This window comes from Zonotrichia albicollis, chromosome 9, assembly GCF_047830755.1.
Source record: "Zonotrichia albicollis isolate bZonAlb1 chromosome 9, bZonAlb1.hap1, whole genome shotgun sequence".
Taxonomy (NCBI): Eukaryota; Metazoa; Chordata; class Aves; order Passeriformes; family Passerellidae; genus Zonotrichia; species Zonotrichia albicollis.
The window spans coordinates 19,310,967-19,322,642 of record NC_133827.1 but is presented as its reverse complement, the minus strand read 5'-3'; the positions used below and the strand labels follow the sequence as shown (position 1 = coordinate 19,322,642).

The following is an 11,676-nucleotide window of genomic DNA, read 5'->3' as shown; positions in this document are numbered from 1 at the left end:
AACCTCCCCAGCAGAAGTGCAGCAGAGGGATGTGCAGCCAGGTTATCAAGAAGGAGCTGAAGATAGAAGCTGTTATGGACATTTTGGGAAGCAGGTCCCACGTGGCTGCATGCCGGTGCTGCATCAGACCTCCTGGGGCAAGGTTTGTAAGAAATTCATGACTTGTTCCATTAGAAATGTATCTTCTGCTTTAAATGTATTATAATGGGCAATATCAACTCGATCTGTGCTGGGAGAGGTGTGGGCTTTTCTCCATTCAGGCTAATTTGCATTTGTCACAGTGCCAGTAATAGATGAGTATTACACACAGGGACAGGAAACCATCTGGAGTCCTTCCATGCCATGCTGGGGAGCACAGAAAACCTACAGGCTGTAAATCAGCAGCACCTGATGCATCAGGACAATCAGAGCACATCCAAGGCACGAGTTCCAACCCCACCCTGAGGCCCTGAGGGTCACGGCATGGAAAAGAAGTCTTGTGACACTGCAGAGGGTGTAAAGGGTCTGCAAAAGGACAGGGCAGAGGGCGGTAAAAATGGTGAAAAACCAGTCAATAAAAATAACAAATGAATAAATACCAATGGATAAATTTAAATAGTAATTACAAAGGCAGTTAACTACTAATAAAGAATAAAGGAATAGGTTGCACCTTGAGTTCTGCATGCTGGTTTGGGCCCCTCACTTTAGAAAGGACATTGAAGTGCTGGAGCATGTCCAGAGAAGGGCACCAAGGTCTAGAACACTTGTGTGATGAGGAGTGGCTGAGGGAACTGGGGCTGTTCAGTCTCCAGGGGCTCAGGAGGGACCTCCTTGCTCTGTACAGCTCTGTACAAGCCCCTGGCAGGAGGCTGTAGTGACATGGGGCCTGCCTCCTCTGCCATGTCTGCACTGAGAGGGCCGGAGGAAATGACTTTAAGCTGAAGCACGAGAATCAAATGAAATATTAAAAGATATTTTTCCCTGTTCAGGCGGTCAGGCATCAGAACAGGTTGCCAGAGAGGTGGTGGAGTCCCCACCCTGGAGGTGCTCAACAGACACCTACATCTGGGTGATGTGGTTTAGTGGCTTAGGGGTACAGTGGCAGTGCACTATGGTTGAATCGGGTGATCTGAAAGGTCTCTTCCAGCCCTGCTGGCTCTGTGACTCCAATACTAAGGAAAAGCGCCGTGAACAATAAAACGAGGAAATAACGAGAGGCGCGGCGAGCTCGGCAGCGCCCTGGGTCCTCCGCGGCGGCAGGGGGCGCTGTGGCGCTGCGGCGCGGGCGGAAGCGCGGGCGGGAGGGCCGGGCCGGTGCGACGCCGTGAGCGCGGGGCGGGGGGGACGGGCCGGGCGAGCCGGGGCCGCGCCGCCTCTGCCGCAGCCGCAGCGCCGGAGCCGAGAGCCGCCAGCGGGCGGGCGGGGCCCGCCGGACGCACAGGTACTGGGGCGGCCGGGGCTGCGAGGGGTGAGGGCATTGTCCAGCGCGGGGCCGGGCCGTGTCCTACGGGCCGCGGGTAGCGCGGCCCGGCCGGTGCCCGCCGCGCTTCGGGCCCGTTTGTCCGCTGGGCGCTGGGAGGGACCGGCCGAGTCCCGCCGGCCTGGGCGGAGGGCAGCTCCGGGGATAGCAGCCGCTGCTCCGGGGGTGCCGCGCGGAGCGAAAGGGCACGGCCGGGGCTGCGCTTCCCGTGCGGCAGCGCCCCGGTCCCCGAGCCGCTCCAACGTCGAGCCGGGGAACGATCAACGTAAAGCCGCGCACGGCCCGGCCCGGAGCGAACCGCAGCGCCCGCGCCGCTGCCGAGCAGGGCGGAGGGGCAGCGGCTGTCCCGTCCCAGCGGCGGCGGGCCGGGGGCGCTGCCCGCGACCACCGCTCTTTGTTCGGCCCCGGGAACACGCTCGGGGCGGCCGGAGGTGCGGGGCCGGCACTGCCTTGCGCGGCCTCTCGGGGTCCGGCCCCGAGGCCTCTTCCTACAATTGTTGTTGCTGGGGTGGCCCCGCTAGGCCTCCGCGGCCGTGGCTGTGCGGGAGGGCTGCCCACAGCCTGCTCTCCCTGCGGACTGACCCACGGGCACCCAGCGCGGCCTCATCGCTGCTCCGTGCCATAAGGAAAGTTTTAACCTTTGTTATTTTCCCTGCAAATCCCTGCTATGCTACCGGGACTGAAGCTAAGATGTATCCGGTTTTGGTATTTGAAAAATTTGTTTAAATTCTAATTTCTGGTGAGGGATCATGTAGGTGCCCAGGATTTATTTAAAACCTATATGCTGTCTTGTGGGAATGGTGTGATTTAATTTGCATGATGAGTCAAAGATTAAATTACATGACCTAGGCTCTTCAGTTTCAGTGAGGCAAATAATGCGTGGAAGAACAGTTTCAGTGTAGATCAGAAATGAAATTTGATTAACATCGAAATGTTGTAAAGTTTTGTCTGCGCGTGGGTTATTTTTAAAACTTACCTGTCAAAAACTCTTAATTTAAGATCCTTAGCAGTGTGGTTTATCAGGAAGTGTGCCTTCCTTTATAACACCTAGAGCTCGTGCAGGCAGAGGAAATTTAACATCCTGAGCTTGCACCTTGGTATCACAGCTTTTAAATAATAGATTTTTACTATTTAAAACACTGTGTACCTTTAGTTAATAGCTATTACTTAATACCTGTTGATGTGGCACATGCCTTTAACTGCAGAAGGAAAAAAAGGCCACAAAATATTTTGTGAAGTAGGATAAACATGGTACCTGTTCTGGGCTCAGGAGTAAGTTGATTTTTTGTTATTTTCAGTTGTCCTGCAGAAATTGGCAGCTAAGGTGACCTGATAGGTTTCTGCCTGCTGTAAGAATATTGTATTTCACAGTTTTAGCTTCATGGTTTTCATGTGGTGTGAGAAACTATTGGGTCAGCCAGCTAGGATGCTTTTGTCTGGAATTTATTTATATTTGATGTGGATCTCATCAGTAGTGTAACATTGCTGTTGTTGGGGCTTTCCTTGGTCAGGCAGAGGCGCCTTGGGACACGAGAGGTTGTGCCTGGTGGTGTTGGGAACAAGCAGGACAGTGTTAGAATGTGAGTTTGTGCATATGGACTATGCTGCTGAGCTTTTCTGAATGCTGACAGCATTGATTTTTCTTTGTCTCTTAAGTTTAATGACATTCTCTTCTTTATGGTCATACAAAGTTGTGAAATTTTGATGTGTTCTGTGTGCATTGAGTGCACAGCTGTGTAAAACAGAATTTATATTTGTAAAAATAGATGTGTTTACAAATAAAAGCAGCAGTTGAGTAATACTTTGTGACAGTATGTCTTTGAGAGATAATTACACTCTTTGGGTATTATCAAGCCCAGACAAATGTATATTCCCAGTGGGGTGTGATAATATTAAAACTGCACCTCTTGGAATTCCTTGATTGGCTTATTCAGGAGGGAATGGTGTCTATTTTGCATTCTGTCATGTAGCTCTTATTAATTAATGGCTGATAGTTAAATGAGACTTGACTCTTGCCCTGTATGTGCTGCACTTCCCAAGGTTTTTTATGGCATTTTGGTGAATATAAGAATTACTGGCCAATGTCTTCCCTTCTGAATAATTTCTTTGTTCAGTTTTTGCAAATTTTTTTACATGAATTGTTTGCAGCCTGTTTTTTTTTTTTTTTTTGTGTAAAATATTTCTGAAAGCTGATAATCTCTGTATGTGCTTTAGAGGCTTTAGACACTTGCTAAAATAATGATTTTTTTGGTGGAGTTTCAGAAAGCTGTACTAGCTGGTGCTGCTTTGAAGCAGGGGGCAGGAAGAAGCCTGGTGGCCTTTTTTGAATTCCCTTCTGGCCCTGCTTTTCTGTACTTGTGACACTGTGTAATATGGTTTAATTACAAGAGCAGCTATTAAAGTATGATTATCTTAGTCTAATTGGAGGCATCTTGCAGTTACCTATCAAAAATAAGATTTGACTCATCTGCTCCTTCAAAATTAATAGTTCCACAACACCCTGCAGCTATTTATGTAAATAATGTGCCAAGCAAAAATGTGAGTTGAATATTTTTCAAATATTCCCATTTCTGCATTGTACAGTTGATATTTTATGTGTTTAATTCTCTCTCTGGCCGTGTTTTCTGTCCATACCATGCTTCTGGCACCACGAGGTGCAGAGGTGTGAGCCAAAGGGAAGCTGAATGTCTGTAGTGAGAAGGTGAAACTTTATGCTGAAATCCCTCCCCACCCCCAAGTGCAAACACAAAGGTTAAATTAGAAGATGAGGCTGTCTTGAATTATTTTAAAGGACTTGAGCTGGGCTGTTAAATGCATGATCAGGAGGCTTCCACTGGTGTCATGTGAGTTTGGGCTTTCTTTAGCCTGAGCAGAGTTATGTGCTTTCCTTATTGCACCTTGTGATAAAATAACACATTCATTTGGCCCTGTTTAAATACTCCTCATAAAGGCTTGAATTCAGGATTGATCCAAACTGGAAGCAGCCAAAATTCTGTGTGTTTACAGGAATAAATGTGGTTGTTCCTCAACAGCCTTCGTGGCCTCCTTTTTTCAGACAGTGTTAATTTAGGAAGTAAATGGCTTAGGTTTAAATAAACAACTGCAATTTGCTTTCTAACTCCCTTGGTCTGAGCATTCCAGCTATGCTTGGTATAATCAAAAGACACTACAAAAAGTTCCTGACTGTTGACTTCAAATTTGCTAAAAAGAAGCAAATATTAAGCCTATCCGCAAGGACATAAAATTCTGGGGGATATTACTGAATGTTGTAGCTAATCTTTCTGTTTATTGAAATTCTGCTACTTGTAGTTAAATTCCAAGTTCCTTTCTAAAGATCAATTTCCTCTGTAATCCTTCCCTCCCCTTCAAACACTCAGAGAATTCTTCACCAGAAAGTTAAATATAGCAAGACAGTTCAAAAACTGGCGACTTATAATTAGTAGAGGACTGTAGTATTAGTGTAAGATGTTTTTCTAAGTTCACAAACATCTTTGGATGAAGATACTTAGGAGTTACTACATAGATGTTTAAAACATTGAATATTTTAAAACATTCAGGTATACTGCCAAGTGTGGGAAATGGCTGCATCAGTGAAAAATTACTCTGTGCTGCTTTTGATCCTTGCCCTGTTGTGTATTTTTTTAGTCAGTCTTTATTGATAACAAATTGTTTTTTCTTACTAAGAGAATGTAACAAATTGTTTTAACTGCAAACCCTGCAAGATTTGAAACATGAGACTTAAAAATAGCTAAGATAGAACTTGGCTATAAATTAAAGAGAATTAATTTGTCAGCTTTTCAGGGAGTTGAATGTATGTGACTGTGAGAACAGTACTTATGTTCAGTCACTCATGTGTGAAATGCCTTATCTCCTTTGAAGTTTCTGTGTTAAAACACAGAATGAAAAAATGGAGAAGCATTTCCAGAAATGTGCAATGTGAATGTGTGATCTTTTTCTGGCTGCTAAAGCTGCCCAGACAAACAGCTTGACATCTGAAGAAACACCTTTCTGAGAAGTTTTCATTGTTTTATTTACTGATTTTGGAGAGAAGCATGGCAGTGCATAGATTTGGGGAAGGTCCCTCTCACACCCCAGCTGGCTCTTGCACCAGTGTTGCTTTGAGTGTGCAACTTTCTGTCATTTTCTCTTTACTTTCCTGGCCAGGTGCACCTGGGAAGCTCCTCCTGGATGGATTTATTTTTCCAAATATTCATTCAGAGCCACAGCAGCTTCTCAGCTCATCTGCTGAGGAGCTTGCTGTGAGAAAAAGTCTGTAGAGACTGAGTTCTGAGTGACACCCAGTATGGAGTGGTGGATGTGTGTGCTGATCACACCCATGCAGAGCATCCTGCACTGGAGCTCTGAGATCTCTCCCTGCCTAAGCAGTTTCAGCAGGTTTTGCTACACTTACAAAAATGATGTAAAAGTTATTGGTCATTTTATTTTATTTTTGGCTGTTACATGTGAAGTTACTGCTCTGGCAAATGATCTCATTTTAATTTTTTTTATGTATTGCAATAATTTATAAAATTAACCACTATATTAACAGCCACATAACATTATGACTTTATTGTACAGACAAAGAATAAGCACAAGTAAAGTCTGTTCACAGAGGCACAAAATTTTAGCCAAGAAAGTGTGGGGGGTTTTATTGTAAAAGAGGCCTTATGGATGCAGACATGTACTGAGTGTAACACAGGGATGCCTGAGAAGTCTCTCCCAGATGGTTTATGAATGCCTGGCTCTTCTAACCTGTCACACCTGCTCTTCAAGTCCCAAGTTTCTTCTGACTGGAGTTTGGTAGTGATGGAGAAACTTCTCAGGAGAATTTAAAGAGATCACCTTGGAGGAGGTCACTTGAGGCACAATTCCTGATAAAGACTTTGTGTATGCTCGGTACTATATTAGAAAAATGTTAAGAAAGCAAAGTCAATCTCTGAAAAATCAGCAAATATCCCAAACCTTGCTTTGCTTATGCTGATTTGGTACAAAATCCTTCTGTGGTTGTTTCCAGGTTTTTTCAGCTCACTGCACATAACATCCTTTGAATGTACTTGTTTAGTGAACCCCCCAAATACACTACAACTGAGGACAGGAGGTTCCAGATCCTTGGGGGTTTTTCTTTGGGTCACAGATACTCATGACAGTACATTTCAGTGTTCTTCAGCAGCATGATGCTTTTCCCCCCTTTTTCCAGGGAATGATGCTTAAGCAGAGAATTTCCTCCTCTCTTTGGGTGTGTGACATTTGTTGTGCATGTTGTCTGCTGGAGCACTTGAGGAACACACACTTAAACTTTTTTTTTCCAGTGACACCCATAAAGTTGTCTAAACATAGATATCTGGATATATTTTAGGTACTCCAAAGCACCTGCCCTAGAGATTTGTGATTTTCTGAAAGGGCAGTTGGAGACCCAGCTGTTGATATTGGTTGTTAGCCTTGGAATCTCATGCAGAAGAGGATGAACACTCAGGCTGTGACCATGTTATAGGCACCTGGGTTCTGAGTTGCCTCAGGAGAAAGGAAGATTTGGGATCAAATTCTGCTGCCTGAGTCTTATCCAAGACACTGGTTTTGCTGCCCTCTGCCTTGTTGCCTGCTTTCCAGCTTTAAAAAAGGAAAAGTTCCTATGGAAATTTAAATTTTATAGTCTAGTATAGTTTATCAGTGGAATGAGTGAAGGTTTCAGTAATCAAGAGAATTGGAAAACCTTAAACCAAGTGTTGGCTGTTGGATTTGAGGGTTCAAATATGAACCTTAGAAGTTCAGCTTGTCTTAAAATATGTCTGAAAGCAAACACAAGCTGCAGTCACCAGGGTAAATAGTCTTTTTCCATGCATCACAGAGGTAATGATTGACAGCCAAGACAGCTTCTTGAGAGCAGAATATGTTGGCTAAACAAGTGCTGTTCTGGAGGTGATTATTTAGATTTGTAATCTCTAAGAAAAGCAGTAGATTGACTCATCAGAATTGACTAACATAGTTCCGTTTTATGTCTGTAATTGACGTTGAGCAATATCCAAACTCTGCTGCCTCTGTAATAGGGTGGAGCTGGAGTAAACAGTTTTTCTCTGAGGAGCTGCCTCCGTTCATGGAGCATTTTGGGCAGAGTCCTGGCATAGCTGTGCTCTCTGACTGCTGTTCCCTTAACTCCTGTTATGGTGATGGGTTTGACATCATTACATCCAAAAGAACCTCTTCGTTACAGGGTTATGGAATATTTTCCCAAAAAGTCACAAAAACTTCAGGGCATTTGTGCGTGCTGACAAACTTAGGAATGTAAAGTAAAACTTTAAACTAAAATTTCAGTTTTAAATTCTGCCAGTTTTCTTCATTCTTTTAACCTGGAAAAACCAAACAAACTTCAAATCCCTGGCTTCTTAATTTGTGATTCTAATTATTACTACCTGCCTGTATATAGATCATTTTTTTTCTGTCACAAAGAGAAATAAACTAAATAAACTCTGTTTAGTGAGTTTTCCCTCTTGCTTGGGGACTTATGTGTGTGTGTAGATATGTAAAAGTAAAAAAAATGTTAATAGGCATTTGGAGCTGGGTTTATAGTTTACATCCAACAAAGATTGATTAGATTTTTGCTTTGAGGCTTTTTGCCTCCCTTAGGAATTGTACTGGGTAGGGTCTCAGAGTTGTTGGAGTCTGAATAATTCTGCTCTCCCTTTAGCAGTGGTAGTCACTCCTCCTGTTGATGCAGGTTGAAGATTTAACACTATTAAATCTAGGAAGAAATGTCAGATCTGTGTTTCAGAAGTAGCTTTAGTGAACAAGGAGAATGATTGTTGGCCAGAAATACAGACGCTTTTCTCTTGAAATAGGCTGTTTTTAACTTTCAGAATTACTAGCAGGCATTGAAAAATGTTAGTAAGCACAAGAGAAGTTTTTATACCTTGTCTTGTATTCATTGTGGTACTCTGACTTTCAGTGCTGTGGATTGATGCCTGTGAGATTTAGACCAAAACTCAGACAATCCAGACTTTGAGCAAGTCCTTTAATTAGATAACCAAGCTAAACTAATTTCAAAATGACTCTGAAGGGAAAATGAAAATCTATATTTTAGGAGCTAAAAGGGATAGTTTGAAAATCCAAAAGTTACAGGGTCTCTCACATTGTTTATTTAAATCTTCTTTGACTTAGTAGCAAAGAGTTATTTTAATAGATTTCAGTACATCTGAATTCTGTGAAATCCCCTAATTTATTTTTGTTTCTAATGGATGGTTGGTCAGATTCCAAAATTGTCGCTGCATGCCTTTTATTTTTGTAATTTCTGAGGAATGTACAGGTTGCATTACAGTTTATGGGCTGCATTACAAGCAGTGAGGGCAGCAGGGCAAGGGAGGGAATTTTGATTTCTTGACCATTTCATCATTTGATTTAAGAGCTCTTGTTTGATTGAAGCCTCTTAGTAATATAGAAAGTGATGATATTGTACTGTTGTAAGTAATTTAAGTAATTTTTGTAATCCCTGATTAAATAAAATTATGTTAAGCTGGTGCACCAGTTAATAATTTCAGGGGTTGGGGGTTTTTGTTTTGTTTTTCCACATACCCTAAGGATACTGACATAGCTGGAATAAGTAAAATTGCACAGTGTTAGGAGTATAGGTATCAGCTAATATGCAAGTTGTTCCACCCAAGCTTGGTGTCAGCCCTTTGGGAGAATTACTGTCCTGCAGAATGTTTTTTCAGTCATTTCAGGTACAATATGTGGTCATTCCTTGGGTAAACTTGTAGAGATGGAAACTTCTTATGAAGTGTTGAAGTTTCTCTTGGTAGCATTGCACAGTAATTGCATTAAGAGGAAAATTGGGAGTTCTTGTTTTAGTATTGTGAAACAATTTGGTAGTTCCCTTTTCCAGTCCAGCTCTTCTAAGCAGATAAATTAAGGGAACTGTCCCTCAGAGGTGCTTCCCACCATGTTAGCTGATCTAATTTTAGTCCCATCCTGTAGCAAACCTTGTTTTTCAGTGCTGGCTGCAGCCAGGTAGCTCTCAGCCAGTTTCCCACCTGTGGGCCTGTCCGTGTGTCAGGGAGTGCTGATTCCTGTATGGACAGACCAACAGTGTCTGTTTGTCACACCTGTGAGCCCTCAGGGCTCCTCTGCCTTGCAGACCCCTGTCTGCAGCAGCCACTGTGAGTTGTTTGAAGTCCAACCAGTTGGGAAGTCTCACTTTTGGAAGGGTGTCTTTCCTTTCTGCTGTGTGATTCCCTCCAGCCTCCTTTTTCTTTAAATCTTTTTGAAACTTTTGGTCAACAGCAAGTAGGAACTGTAAGGTACTACCTTGGGAGTTTTGGCTGCAATAAATTTAGATGTTCAACTTTTTATGAAGACTTTTAACCATTTTCTTGTAGTTGTTACTCTCATGGAAGCAGAGGTTTGCTTAGTGTGATGTGGTCTACATGGAAAGAGAACTCAAGTGTTCCCAAAAAGAGACAGACAGATGAAAAGTAGTGTGTATCAGCACAGACCTCTGACACATTGTTTATCTTGTGTTTTCTTTGATATATAATAACTTTGAGTAGCTGACACTCTCAGGTGGTGTCAGGAGAGAAAAGGATTTTGACCTGGGTTTCTCAGGAATGGCTGACTGAAGTATCCTGCTGTAACACAGATCTTTGGACTGGTGTCTTGTGAGTCATCAGGAGGACTCTTAATTAGGTTGCTATGGCAGGAGCTTAAACACATTTTGGGAGCAATCTAGATCATTCCCCCTTTTTGATTCCTGTGCTGCAAAGCATTTCATAACATGAAGTGGAGTTCATGGGTTAGCTGAAACTCTTCTCCCTCTGCCTCAAAATCTATAAAAGTGAAATACAATAGCCTGGTGTTGAATGTTGTGACTCTCACCTCATCTCTCCTGAAGGTTTGTGAGTCTGATAACTCTTAATCCTGGGATGCATCACCTCTGCCATTAAACACGCCTCTCTGTGCTCTGTGTTGCCCCAGAGGAGCACACCTATCTTGGCACTTGAGATGTGGTGTGGTTCATGTATCAGAATTGAATTCCATTAGTGACTTTGGAGATTTAGACCAAACATTTAAACTGGCAGAAGAAAGAGAGGTCATTTAGGGGAACTGTGCAAAGTATACTTTCCTACAGCCTCTTAAGGTATATTGTGATGTTGAAATTATTTATGTGAAATTTCTGTACTGTAATGGCTGCTTCTTTTCTTGGGAGAACAAAGTGAATTCTACTTTAAGGTCTAGTTTTTTTGCTTGGCACAAAATCTGGTCACTTATTCAGTAATGGTTTGTTGTTTAGTTTTAAATGGAGATAATTTTATGATAGAATCATTGAATTGTTTGGATTGGGAGAGGACCTTAAAGACTGTCCAGCATGATCAGGGACAGCTTCCACCAGACCAGGTTGCTCAGAGCCCCATCTATCCCAGCCTTGGACACTTCAGGGATGGGGCATCCACAGCTTCTCTGGGCACCCTGTGCCAGGGCCTCTCCACCCTCACAGGGAAAAATTAATTCCTGATATCTAATCCAACCCTGGCTGCTCTCAGTTTGAAGCCATTCCCCCTTGTCAGAAGCTCCTTTGAGGTGTCCCCAGAGCCTTCTCTTCTCCAGGCTGCACAACCCCATCTCTCTCCTCCTGTGTCCATTGCAGAGGTGCTGCAGCGCTCTGATCACCATTTCATCTCCTCTGGCTCACTCTCCATGTTCCTCATGTGCTGGGGGCCCAGGGCTGGGTGCAGCCCTGCAGCTGGGTCTCAGCAGGGTGGGCAGAGGGCAGAATCCCTGCCCTTGCCCTGCTGGCCGTGCTGCTTGTGATGCAGTGTTGGGAGTTTGGCTGGCTAAAGACTGGAAAAGTACAAAGCCATGGCTAATTCCAAGTCCTGCACCTGCAAAGATAGTGTGTCCTTGGGCCTAGCTGTAGTAGGATAACAAATAGTGAAAGAGACATGAGAAAAGAGAGATGTAACCCCTAAGGAATGAGGAAGAGTTCATGGTATAGTTTATCCAATAGATTGCTTGGCTTACAGAATATTCATAAGCTTATTATTTGCTGTATAAGTGTTTGATACTTGCTTCAATAAACTGGACCTGAAGGACCTGAGGGACCGAAACTGGACCGGACCTGAGGGGCCTGTGATGAACCAATTGGTGTCCTGGTCCCCTTCCTTCGACAATGCAGCCCAGGACATGGGTGGCTCTCTGGGCTGCCATGTCACTGCCATGTCACCTTGAGCTTC

General features: G+C 43.7%; 1 protein-coding gene across 1 annotated transcript in view; it reads left to right on the top strand.

Annotated features, from left to right (window-relative positions):
* Positions 1–1,275: 1,275 nt before the first annotated feature.
* The window catches only part of CAB39 (calcium binding protein 39), a 42,993-nt gene continuing 32,592 nt past the window's right edge, over positions 1,276–11,676 (top strand). The window contains exon 1 of the mRNA XM_005489489.4: positions 1,276–1,420. The gene's annotated coding sequence lies outside the window, so the exon portion shown is untranslated. The remainder of the gene's footprint in view (positions 1,421–11,676) is intronic.